We start from the raw sequence: 13,026 nt of genomic DNA on the forward strand, positions 1-13,026 counted from the left end.
GGTTACCTGTTGTACTTTCCCTTTCTGTTTAATAATAAATAATATAAATATTATGCAATTTGAGTTAAGCTAGCACTGATACTCAATATAACAACTTTTGAGCCTCATCAATCTGACCCGCACACAACAAAAGCCGACAACCAACCAACCCACACTAAAGCTTCTTTAGTTAAAGGCTAGGGAATCAATAAAGCATACTTACTTAACCGAGACGGGATATATTGTATAAATATGTGTATGAGCAAATGTCGACTCGCCTTTGTTAGCTTTATTAGCTGGCCTGGAAGTGCATTTGGTGATTTCCTGAATCCTGACTGTGGCTTGCATGTCAGCTTAGAAATGGCTAGCATGTACCATCTGGGAAGTTAAAAAACAAGTGTGCCTACTATGGTTGCAGTACCACATTGGTTGATTGAAGAGAGAAATTAAGTCTTATGTTGAAGCTGCTGAAGGAAGGAATAGATTTGACTGTGGTCGTGTAGCTACCATTGTTCCATGTATGGAAGTCATTTATAACTGTATAATCGAACCATCCATAGGATGGTCTTTACGTAACAAGAGCAAATAAAACCACAGAATTGCGTCTGGACCACTAGAATATTTTTTTCCTTAAAAGCAATGCGCAAAATGGTTGTGAACTGTTTGTGAAGAACCCAATCTTCCTTGGTATCATGAATACTAGTAGTCATAAAACCGCAGCATACAAAATCAACAACAACGTGCAGATTGCGCAGCCGTGGGAACATGAGGTGCCAAGCAGCATTGCAGTAGCCTGGTTTGCTCCATGCATTTAGACATAGCAGCAGTGGCAGACATGATCTGTACGAGCTGTGGCAAGAATTGTGCAAGGAAAGCGTTCCGGTCACTCGCCATATGGCTGGTCTTAATTTTGTATTTAAGAGCGAGATTGGTTCCTGTAGGACCGGAAAATGCGACCAGAGGGGGGTGAATGGGAGCAACTCAAAATAATTTCGCACGGAAGCAAACAGATCAAACTCCCAAATTTCAAGAACTTTAGCAAATTAGATCCAAACGCGAGGAAACTCGAAACATAGGTTTACAAGATCACTAGAAATCTATTCTCAAAATATTATGCAAGGAAATTAAGTATAAAATGCGGATCAAGAAAACCTAGATTGAAACCGACGATAAACCTGACGAAGAACAAATAGGCACGATGCAATGAAACGAAGAACAATACTTAATGATAAAGTATTAAATCAAGTACTTGTTCTTACAAAATTGCATCTAGCCTCCGCCCGATCGCCCTCCCTCTCTTGATTAGAGAGATCAACAAAAATCCCTCACTAGGAATTAAACCCTAGGCTAGACTGGAGAGAAGAGTGCACGCAAGAAGAGCTTCAGGGAGGCGGCTACTGTTCACGGCGGCTACTGTAGCACGCAAGACTGTAGCGCGGAACTGTTCATGGCGGCTACTGTAGCAACGCCCCCAAAAACCCTAAAACGCTTACCCCTCAATCCTAGGTGCCACATATTTATAACCCATAGGGTGGCACTACCTAAATTACAAATCTGCCATTATGTAAATCAAATTAACGTAATCGGCGCATATCACGCAATATCATCCTCCACGGCAAACAATCTCGATGTCCGCGATCCTTCCATCTAGCACCATGGCGTCCCGTGATCTCGCCGCACGACGATCCGGAATCTTCTCGCGATCGACAATTGTCCCCGTCATCGGCCACGTCCGCCGCAACGAACGTCCGGGATCTTGGTTTTGTGGCTTAACCAAGAAACCGTCCACCAATGTTCTCTCGCTGTGTCGTCAGGTACAGTAGACATACACCGTACGATCTCAAATCCCTCGAACGCAAGTCTTGATCCACCCTTCACCGCTCTCAGTCCATCGGCGTGGCATCATATCTTCATTCTTCACACGTCGCCGCATGTTCAGTCTCCACCTATCACCTGCAACAACACCAACCAAGAGAAACGTCACACGCACACTGTGTTGTTCAATCACTCATCACAAGGTCCTAGCCCCACGGGCATCTCAATCTCCCCCTTGATGAGTGCATTGACAACACCACACCACACAAATTTATTCAAACAAAAATAGAGTAAAAGAAGAAGGAAAAGAAAACAATCTAACAAACTTGATCCCCAAAGACATGGGCTAGCAACAAAAGCTAGGCTCGACACAATCAAGACAAATACAAGAGTAACTATAAAGCTCCAAAGCTGACAAACTCCCCCTGTCAAAATGCTCAAACTCAACCTCCCCCTGAGACTCAGCAACATTTCAAAAGCATAATCTCAGCAAGAAAAATTAACTCCCCCTGCAAAAAGAATTTGTGTCACTCATTCTCCCCCTTGTTGACAAAGCACTCCATCAAGTAAAAGATACATGAGGGGACGGCACAGATAGAAGCTTCAGAGACATATATCAAATACTTATACCAGCGAACCAGCAAAACCAGCTGTTCAGAAAAGCAGCAACACAATGCAATGACCATAGAAATTTAAATTAGAACCTTTTGAAAACCAATTAGTCAGACCATGCAAACAAATTCAAAGCTAGTATCAAGCTGAAGACAAGACATATAGCAAGCTCACACGACGGGTAACAAAGCTTCCAATCAAAGTTCACTGCAAATGCTTGAATCAGGTCTATGCCATGAAAGACAAACCCGTGGCACACACAACACCTGCGACTGGGGCAAGCTGTGAGTAACCAACTTAGGCTGCCATGCCTAAAGCACAAGTCTGTATATACAAACCCAAATCTCAGCATCATATATATATATTGTTCCCAATGTTATATGCTGAATACTGAACCCATTTTTCTTTTGTTGTCCCTGCTGATCTGGGATCTTTTGACAGCCCCTGGACTATAGAGTGCCCGGTTCATGTGTGTCTTTGCGACACAAAGAACATTTGTTCTTTCATAGGCCCAAAAGAAGCTACATTCACAGTGACGAACCGGTCTTTGACCCATTGAAAGGAGCCAAAACCGAACCGTGAGCAAGATATATGTCGAGTATTCAACCAGATACTAGAACAAGAACATGTAAACAAGCCTGATAAAATCATGAAGTATCTGTATGCTGTTTTCAAAACAAAATATGGTCACCCAAAGCATCACAACCTCTCCAAAGGCATTTATCACAAATTCACTGAAACAAGTATAAGGCATATGTAACCGAAGCGACAAAAACATTGATACTAGAAAGGATAACACACACCAAACTCACCACGCAAACGTGCAAACGTGGCTTGATCGAGTGGTTTAGTTAAAATATCAGCCAACTGCTGACTAGTATCAACATGCTTAAGCTCAATATCACCCTTTTCAACATGATCTCTTAGAAAATAATAACGAACATCAATATGTTTCGTTTTAGAATGCAGCACAGGATTCTTAGCAACACTGATGGCACTGGTGCTATCACACAAGAGAGGAACATGAGAAAACGACAAACCAAAATCGCGAAGGGTAGCTATCATCCATAAAAGCTGAGAACAACAACTAGCAGCAGCAACATACTCGGCCTCTGTAGTAGATTGAGCAACATTGGATTGTTTTCTAGAGGACCAAGAAACAAGAGAAGAACCCAAAAACTGGCAAGTACCTGATGTAGATTTTCTATCCAAACGACACCCAGCAAAATCAGCATCCGAATAACCACACAAACTGAGCGTCGAAGAAGCAGAGTACCAAAGGCCAAATTCAGGAGTCAAACGAAGGTACCTCATTATGCGCTTCACCGCCTGACGGTGAGAGGTCCTGGGAGACGCCTGAAAACGAGCGCACAGACACACAGCAAATTGTATATCCGGTCTCGTCGCAGTCAAGTACAAAAGCGACCCAATCATGCTTCTATATTCCTTCTGATCCACGGATTCTCCATCTTCATCAGCATCCAAAGCTGCGCTAGTCGGAATGGGCGTTGAAATTGGCTTAGCATCAGCCATGTCGAACTTCTTCAGAACATCCATTGTATATTTTCCCTGATGCACAAATGTCCCTTCCTGTGTTTGTTTAATTTGCAATCCTAGGAAAAAGGTCAACTCACCCATCATAGACATCTCAAACTCCTTACTCATTGATTCTGCAAACTTTGCAACAAGAAAATGAGATGAACCACAAAAAATGATATCATCCACGTATATCTGAACTATTAGAGAATCATTGCCTTGTCTGAGGAGAAATAAAGTTTTATCAACAGAACCCATTTTGAACCCATTTTCAAGTAGAAAAGTTTTCAGTCTAGCATACCAAGCACGAGGTGCTTGCTTCAACCCATATAAAGTCTTTTGTAACTTGAAAACATGATTAGGAAATTTAGGATGTTCAAAACCAGGGGGTTGTTTAACATAAACTTCCTCTTCTATATACCCATTCAAAAAGGCACTCTTCACGTCCATTTGATAAAGCTTAAAACCACGTGAGGTAGCAAAAGCAAGCAAAATGCGAATAGCTTCTAAACGAGCAACAGGAGCAAAAGTTTCACCATAATCAATACTCTCCTTTTGACAGAAACCCTGAGCCACCAATCTGGCTTTGTTTCTGACAACAAGACCATCTTCCCCTTGTTTGTTCTTAAAAACCCATTTAGTACCAATTGGTTTGCAAGAAAAAGGTGGATCAACCAAAACCCAAACCTGATTCCGTTCAAAATTTTCTAACTCCTCATGCATAGCATTGACCCAATTAGAATCAGACAGCGCATGTCCAACATCACGGGGTTCAAAAGAGGCAACAAATGCCGAATGCGCAAGGACACATTGATTTCTAGATTTATACCTTGTCGTGCGCTCATTCAAGTTACCTATCATTTGTTGAGGTGGATGGCGACGCTGAATATGTCGAGGTGCTGTTCTAACAGAAGTTGCCTCCCCCTCAATTGTAGCTGGTTCATGATCAACAGTAGGTATAGCTGCAGGATCTGCTGTGGGTGTGAAAAGCTCTGAAGGCCCATCGTCTATCGTGCTGCTAGGCGTCTGAATGGGAGTTGCCTCGAGCACAGCTGGATCCTCTGTTGCATCATCATCATCGTCAAGTCCATCAACCTCATCTTCAAAAATGTTTTGTCCAATCTCATCATCACCTGCACACTCAAAAGCAGAAGAGAAACAAGGCATCGTCTCGTCGAAGGTGACCTCACATATCTCCTCGATGCGATTAGTATCAAGATTAAGAACCCGGTAAGCTCGCCCTTGCAAAGCATACCCCAAGAACAACCCATCAGAAGAATGTGATTCAAATTTGTCCAAATTTCCTTTTTTCAGAATAAAGCATTTACAACCAAATACGCGAAAATGAGAAACTTTTGGACAACGACCATATCTCAACTCATAAGATGTTTTCCCCAGAAAAGCTCTCAGAAAAATACGATTAGCAACATAGCAAGCGGTATTAATCGCCTCAGCCCAAAAATGTCTAGGGGTTTTATGTTCATCAAGCATTGTCCTAGCCATCTCAACAAGCGTTTGATTTTTCCTTTCAACAACACCATTCTGAGGGGGGACATACGGTGAGGAAAACTGATGATCAAGACCCTGTTCTGAACAAAAAGCTTTCATTCGAGCATTCTTGAATTCTGTGCCATTATCACTGCGAATTGCTCTAACGACATTATTGGATAACTCATTTTTCAGCTTTAGAACAAGATCATGAATAAATTGAAAAGCCTCATCCTTGGATTCCAAAAAGAACACAAATGAATAACGAGAAAAATCATCCACAATGACGAGCACATACCACTTCCCACAAGCAGAGAACGAACACGGGCTGGACCTACAGTGTCCATATGTAACAACTCACCCGGTCATTCTATCATCACCTGAGTCACAGGTGCATGAGAAGCCGCAATCATTTTGCCATGTTTGCAAGGAGCACAAACCAAATCTTTCTCAAACTTGAGTTTCGGTAAACCATCTATCAAACCCATCGAACTCAAACGGCATAGTAAATCAAAGCTCAAGTGACCCAAATGACGATGCCACTTCCAAATGGGGAGAGAACCATGAGCAACCAAACAACGAGCTTGTCCAAAAGATTTAGAGAAATCAACCATGAAAATTCGTCCAAAGGGGGAGATTTGACAAACAAGGTTACCGATAGAATCTAGAACTCGCGAATTGCCTTTCTTAAAACGCACTTCAAAACCATCATCAAGAAGTGGTGAGACAGAAAGCAAGTTATAATGTAAGTTCCGTACCTTCGCGACGTCCTTTAGCATGAATTTATTGGTTACCTTGATACAGCCATGTGCCATCACTTTTCCTTTACTATTGTCCCCGAATGTAATGTATTCTTTACCGCTCGCGGGGGTGAGGCTGGAGAACCATCTATCATCTCCGGTCATGTGACGCGAACAACCAGAGTCCATTATCCATATGTTCTCCTCGCCTCCATCCTGCAATCAATAACGAACACGAGAGTGAGCTAATGACTCAACACTGGGGTTAGGATAATGCAATGAAAACCAGTGCTGGGCCATTTGCCCAAAAGAAGCATTAGCAAAATCAAATCTCTCGAAAGAACGACGATGCCCACGAGGGGGAAAACGTGGCATGTCATTCCTATATGACGCAGGGGCACTATTACATGAGCGAAAACCAGAAAAGCGAACAACTGGCGCACGTCTAGAGTCACTACGATCATAGGCACCATGTGCAGGGTACCGATCACGTCGTTCAGCACGCTTCCTACGGAAGCAAAACTTCGCCAAATGACCATCACGATCACAAAAATCGCAATGGTAAATATTTTGAGTAGGAGCAACGACAACCTTAGCCTTAGAAGTGGAACCAGAAAAATCAGGCTTAAGGTTATCCAAATGTTCACAAGTTGGTGGCCATGTGTTATTCAGGCTTTTAAAGTGTTTGGGTTTAACCCTCCAAACCTGCTTTTTAGGAACAGACTTGGGAGGTTCTACCACAAAACCTTCAGGTGAGACTGGTGGACTCTTCTCACTGGGAGTAGGCCCATTGTTCTCACCATCTGCATTCTTTTTACCAAAAGTACGCTTCAAATCATAACCAACACCAAAATGTTCACCCCTTTTAATTTGTGCAATAGTCATACCAATCTGGGGCTCACGCACAGAACACCAACCAAGGATTGTTCTCAAATGAGTGTTTTCTTCTTCTAAAGCAGCATTGTCCTTCTTTAAGATGGAAATTTCAGCAACAAAAGTAGGACAAGTCAAACACTCAGGTAAAACAGGACAAGTGTGTTTCTCCAACTGAACAATATGGCATTTAGCAACATTCAACTCAGTTTGCAAAATTGGACAAGTAGCACAAGCACCAAGTAAAACAGAACGAGAGCGAAGTTCTTCCAATTCAATCTTAGCACAATCAAATTTATCAACTAAAACAGCATGCTTAGATTGCAATTCAGAAATAGAAACCATATGAATAGAACATTCCTCACATTCTACAGTAGCAGGTGTAGCATCTTTTAGTGTTTTTAATTCAGCAGATATTCTATCATGATCAGCCTTAAGTCCTGCTAGAATTTTATTTTGTTTATCAACAAGTTTAGTCAACTCTTCAATTTCTTCTTCAGCAGAATTTTGTACCTCATTATCAGAAGAGTCGTTGCTGCAGTCATATGCATCACCCTCATTTAAAGCCATAGTGCACATGCCTCCCTTGATGTCAGCAAGAAAACAGAGTCCTCCATCATTGGTCTTTTTGGGCTTCTCATCTTCGGTCTCTGAATCACTAGAGTTGTAGGAGCCATCTGAATCAAAGCTACCCAGCGAAGAAAAGAGAACATGTGCAGCCTTCTTGATTTGCTTGTCAGTAAACTTCTGTTGTCCCTTCTTTCTCCCACGCCTATCACTCTTGTTCTTCCTGTCCCTTGATTGTTCCTGGCGCCTGTAGCTGTTGCCATGCTCCGGTGCCTTCACCTTGCTTGGACAATCAGCAATGAAGTGTCCACGCTCACCACAGTTGAAGCATCCTTCTGAACGCCTTCTATTTCGCCTGTTTTCATATACCCGCTTGAACTTGTTGGTGAGCAAAACAAGCTGATCATCATCAAATACCTCCAACTCATCATCTGCAATATGACACAAGGAGGACAAAGCAAAACTAGGAGTAGATGAAAGATTAGCATTAGTGTTAGTACTCCCAGAAACCAAAGCCATTGGAATATTTGAAGAAGAACCAGCTGTGGGATTGTTAAGCTTTTTTCGAAATTGGATGTCGATCCCTTTGGATTTAATCTTACTGAAAAGCTCATCAGTTGTAAGAGTCTCATAATTAGTAGACTCAACAATCGCTTCCACTTTTGTGCCCCAAACATCCAAGTCGAGCGCATGCAACAATTTGAGAGCCCTTGCATGATCATCATACGGCATAACCGTTATGTTGGCTTTCATTTTGTTCACAAGACTCAAAAATCGAGCGAAAAGATTTTCGATAGACTCACCAGGCGATTGCATAAAATTATCATATTCGCGCCTGTAAGTTTCAAATAACCGGATCTTCACTGCGTTGGTGCCCTCATGAAAATTTTGTAGAGTAGACCAAATCTCATGAGCAACTTGTTTGTCAGAAACACGATCAAATTCAGATTTGCTCAAAGCAGCAAAGAGAAAATCTACAACTTTGTTATTGTTTTCATATTTTGTAGCGTGAGCTGCATTTGAGGGATCAGCTGGAATCACATAAGTCGTATCAATTGTAATATTCCAAATCGCAATCCCTTTCCCCTTGAGAAAGGCACTCATGCGAGCCTTCCAGTACGGGTAATCGGTTCCATCAAAAGCAGGTGGATGTGAAGACGAAGTCATGATCGCCACAAGTAGATTTCACAATAGATTAGGTATGAGAAAACCTTAACCGGCTCTGGTACCAATTGTAGGACCGGAAAATGCGACCAGAGGGGGGTGAATGGGAGCAACTCAAAATAATTTTGCACGGAAGCAAACAGATCAAACTCCCAAATTTCAAGAACTTTAGCAAATTAGATCCAAACGCGAGGAAACTCGAAACATAGGTTTACAAGATCACTAGAAATCTATTCTCAAAATATTATGCAAGGAAATTAAGTATAAAATGCGGATCAAGAAAACCTAGATTGAAACCGACGATAAACCTGACGAAGAACAAATAGGCACGATGCAATGAAACGAAGAGCAATACTTAATGATAAAGTATTAAACCAAGTACTTGTTCTTACAAAATTACATCTAGCCTCCGCCCGATCGCCCTCCCTCTCTTGATTAGAGAGATCAACAAAAATCCCTCACTAGGAATTAAACCCTAGGCTAGACTGGAGAGAAGAGTGCACGCAAGAAGAGCTTCAGGGAGGCGGCTACTATTCACGGCGGCTACTGTAGCAACGCCCCCAAAAACCCTAAAACGCATACCCCTCAATCCTAGGTGCCACATATTTATAACTCATAGGGTGGCACTACCTAAATTACAAATCTGCCATTACGTAAATCAAATTAACGTAATCGGCGCGTATCACGCAATATCATCCTCCACGGCAAACAATCTCGATGTCCGCGATCCTTCCATCTAGCACCATGGCGTCCCGTGATCTCGCCGCACGACGATCCGGAATCTTCTCGCGATCGACAATTGTCCCCGTCTTCGGCCACGTCCGCCGCAACGAACGTCCGGGATCTTGGTTTTGTGGCTTAACCAAGAAACCGTCCACCAATGTTCTCTCGCTGTGTCGTCAGGTACAGTAGACATACACCGTACGATCTCAAATCCCTCGAACGCAAGTCTTGATCCACCCTTCACCGCTCTCGGTCCATCGGCGTGGCATCATATCTTCATTCTTCACACGTCGCCGCATGTTCAGTCTCCACCTATCACCTGCAACGACACCAACCAAGAGAAACGTCACACGCACACTGTGTTGTTCAATCACTCATCACAAGGTCCTAGCCCCACGGGCATCTCAGTTCCATGGGTTTGTGGCAGGTGGTCACGTTAAACTGCATTTCCATTTTCTCAATTGCTGCAAACTAGGATCTTTTATATGCATATAGTTTTCCTTCTAAATACAGTGAAGAAAATAGAATTGATGTACTATGTGCCCCCTGCTATCTTCTTAATTGCTTCGTGCCTTCTAGGTACACCTCTTGATGACAGCCCACTTCGTGCCCTAGAGGTAAGGGAAATATCCATACAACCATTCTACTCACAACTATTCCCCACTCACCAACCTTAGCTTGCATCTAAAATCTATGCCCATACCGCCATACGTGCACGGCGGCACTGATAATATGTATTGCTCCCACATGAAAATTGTCATCATGTACCCTCCCATCTTTAGATAACCACCTACCTGTTGGTTGGTGTGGATCTTTTGATGACTTGAGATACTATAGCGATTCAAATATATATCCATATTTACTTAAGGGTTAGCTGGAGATTGCGAAACAGGAGCAGAAGATTCATTTCTAGCAAGAGCCTGGAGTGAGAATGGAGAAAGAGGTTCCAAAGAACGCATATTATTCTTGGTCTTTAGGTTAGGGAAAGGAGGCATCAGGAATTTCATGTCTACATTCACGTTGTCAAGCTTCTCTTTGGTAGAACCAACTGGGATATATGCTACTGGACGAGACAGAAACATAGAGCCATAATGTGCGACGACTATTTTAATTGCTCGACAATATGAAATTTATAGAACAATGTAGTCCAGTGATGGAATCCTTTGAAATAACCTATTTTTTGTAAAGATAATAAGAAAATGAAATGCTTGAATGTATCAATGGAAATATCGTCTACTCATTTCTTTAAAACAATAGTCATTCATCAAGCAAAGGAGTTGCTGGAGAAGCTAATTAACTTGCATTTTCATGCCGGTATCCCATGCATCCTTTCTGAATTGCGGTCTGTTTGGTGTGCTCTTTATGACTTGCTTACATAGCTATTGCATAAATAGTAGCACGCATGAGCACGTCACCACTTTCGCTGTACCACAACACCAAAATACCAACAGATGTGGGTCGCTAAAAGTATAAATCACTGTCGAACTGTTAGTTGGTATAGATCTCCCGCGGACCTTCAGTTGGTATATCAGGTTACTCTAACTGTATATCAGTCGGTATATAGTTGGGGCGGTTTTTCATTTTTATATTTTTCAAAATTATTTTTTATAGAAATATATTTTCGGTTTCACAATTTACAGGTTTGTACACCTACCGCCCGGCAGGGGGGCGGCAGGGGGCCGGCCCCGTGCCGCCCCCTGCCGGGCGGTAGGGGCCTATATGTAATTAAAATTTATATTTTATCGCATGGAGGCCCCTACCGCCCGGCAGGGGGGCGGCAGGCTCCCCCCTATAAAAGCCGAGGTCCCCCCACTTGCATTTGCAGCAAACAACATCCATAGAGGAAAAAAGGAGAGACGTGGGGTGAGGGAGGGAGTTGCAACAGCGAAGCCCTGCCGGATTTTGGATCCGAACCACATGTAACCAATATTTCTCAACTTTGTCATTCTATAATTAGTGTTTTTTTATAATTATAACCGTTTAGGGTTCGGATTAGTAGTTATAATTGAAGCTGTACCATGATTTTAGAAATTGATTTAATTAAAATTAAGTCTTTGGATGGCCAGATATGTCGAGCAAGGTGGCGTTTCAAGTTCATTACGGTGATTTCTATGGAGTAAATCTATCATCATTGGAATGGAGACAGTGCAGTCTAGATAAACCCCTAGAGAGGAGTTTTGATTCCATACGCAAATGGCTTCACGGGAAGTTCAATGTGAATCCAAAGACTCATTTGCTTACGGTTCATACCGTGACTTCCTAGGAAACAAATGGGGATTTCTGGGAGTTGACGCTTATAAGTAGTACGGAAGAATGGAAACATTACCTGCAGGCAGCTCTTCAAAGAGGGTGGCCTCTCGCAATGGTAATTCAAATTCACCAGAAGGTCGGTGATTTAGGTGAAGGATCAACACACACAACATATGACTGGAATGAAGAGTTGGAAGAGGATAAAGAAGAAAAAAACGTACAAGCTACAGAACCAGAACCAGAACCACAAGGTTTTGCAGATGAAGGTGAGCGGATACCTGAAATTGTGGAGGACATGGAGAAAGAAGACCAGGATGCACAAATAATAGACCAATGTGGGGACTCATCGGACGATGAGTGCTTCCCAGTGCTAGGTGAATGGCATGAAGAGGGTTTTGGGAATCCAGTGGTACAAGATATTAGATGTCCGGAGTTTGAATACAGAGTGAATGAGGTCATATAATGGGCAAAATATCGTACCATTGAAGATGTGAAGGATGTTGTGAAGGTCTGGGCTATATCTCTGAGGAAGAAATTCAGAGTTTTGAAGTCTAGCAGCAAAGAATACGAGCTGAGGTGTGCAGATAGAGACTGTACATGGCGAGTGCATGCCTACAAGGGGAAGTTCAGAACACACTGGGAATGTTCAATTGTTACACCACATGCTTGTAGATTGACAGGTGTTGTGGGACATCACCGTAATATCACATCTACTTTCGTGGCCAAAAAGATGTATGGGGTGATTTTTGACAAAATAGATTACGAGCCTGCATTGATAATTAGGGACATTGAACAAAATTTTCAGTATGTGATCAGCTATGCAAAGGCTTGGCGGGTTAAACAAAAAGTGTTTGAGATGCAGTTTGGCACTTATGAGGCTTCATATGACAACCTACCTCGTATGCTTGAAGCAATTGTGCACAAAAATCCTGAAAGTGCTTATGATACATACAGTGTACCGAGCTTGTCGGGGGGGGGCAAGCATTTTGCTGCGAGCTTTCTTCTACATTGGTGCATGTGTGAGGGCCTTCATTTACTCCCTTCCTGTTCTGTGTATTAACGGCACTTTTCTGACAGGGAAATATAAGGGAGCAATATTGACGGCGATCGGAATTGATTGCAACAAGCAGATAGTTCTCATCGCCTTTGCCTTTGTTGAGAATGAGAACACTGAAAGCTGGTACTGGTTTCTTGAACGTCTTAAGATTCACGTTGTTGCTAAAAGGCCTAATGTTTGCCTTATCAGTGATAGGCATGCTGGTACTATAGCATTAATTAA

The sequence above is a fragment of the Panicum virgatum genome, chromosome 7K, assembly GCF_016808335.1.
Source record: "Panicum virgatum strain AP13 chromosome 7K, P.virgatum_v5, whole genome shotgun sequence".
In the NCBI taxonomy this organism is placed as follows: Eukaryota; Viridiplantae; Streptophyta; class Magnoliopsida; order Poales; family Poaceae; genus Panicum; species Panicum virgatum.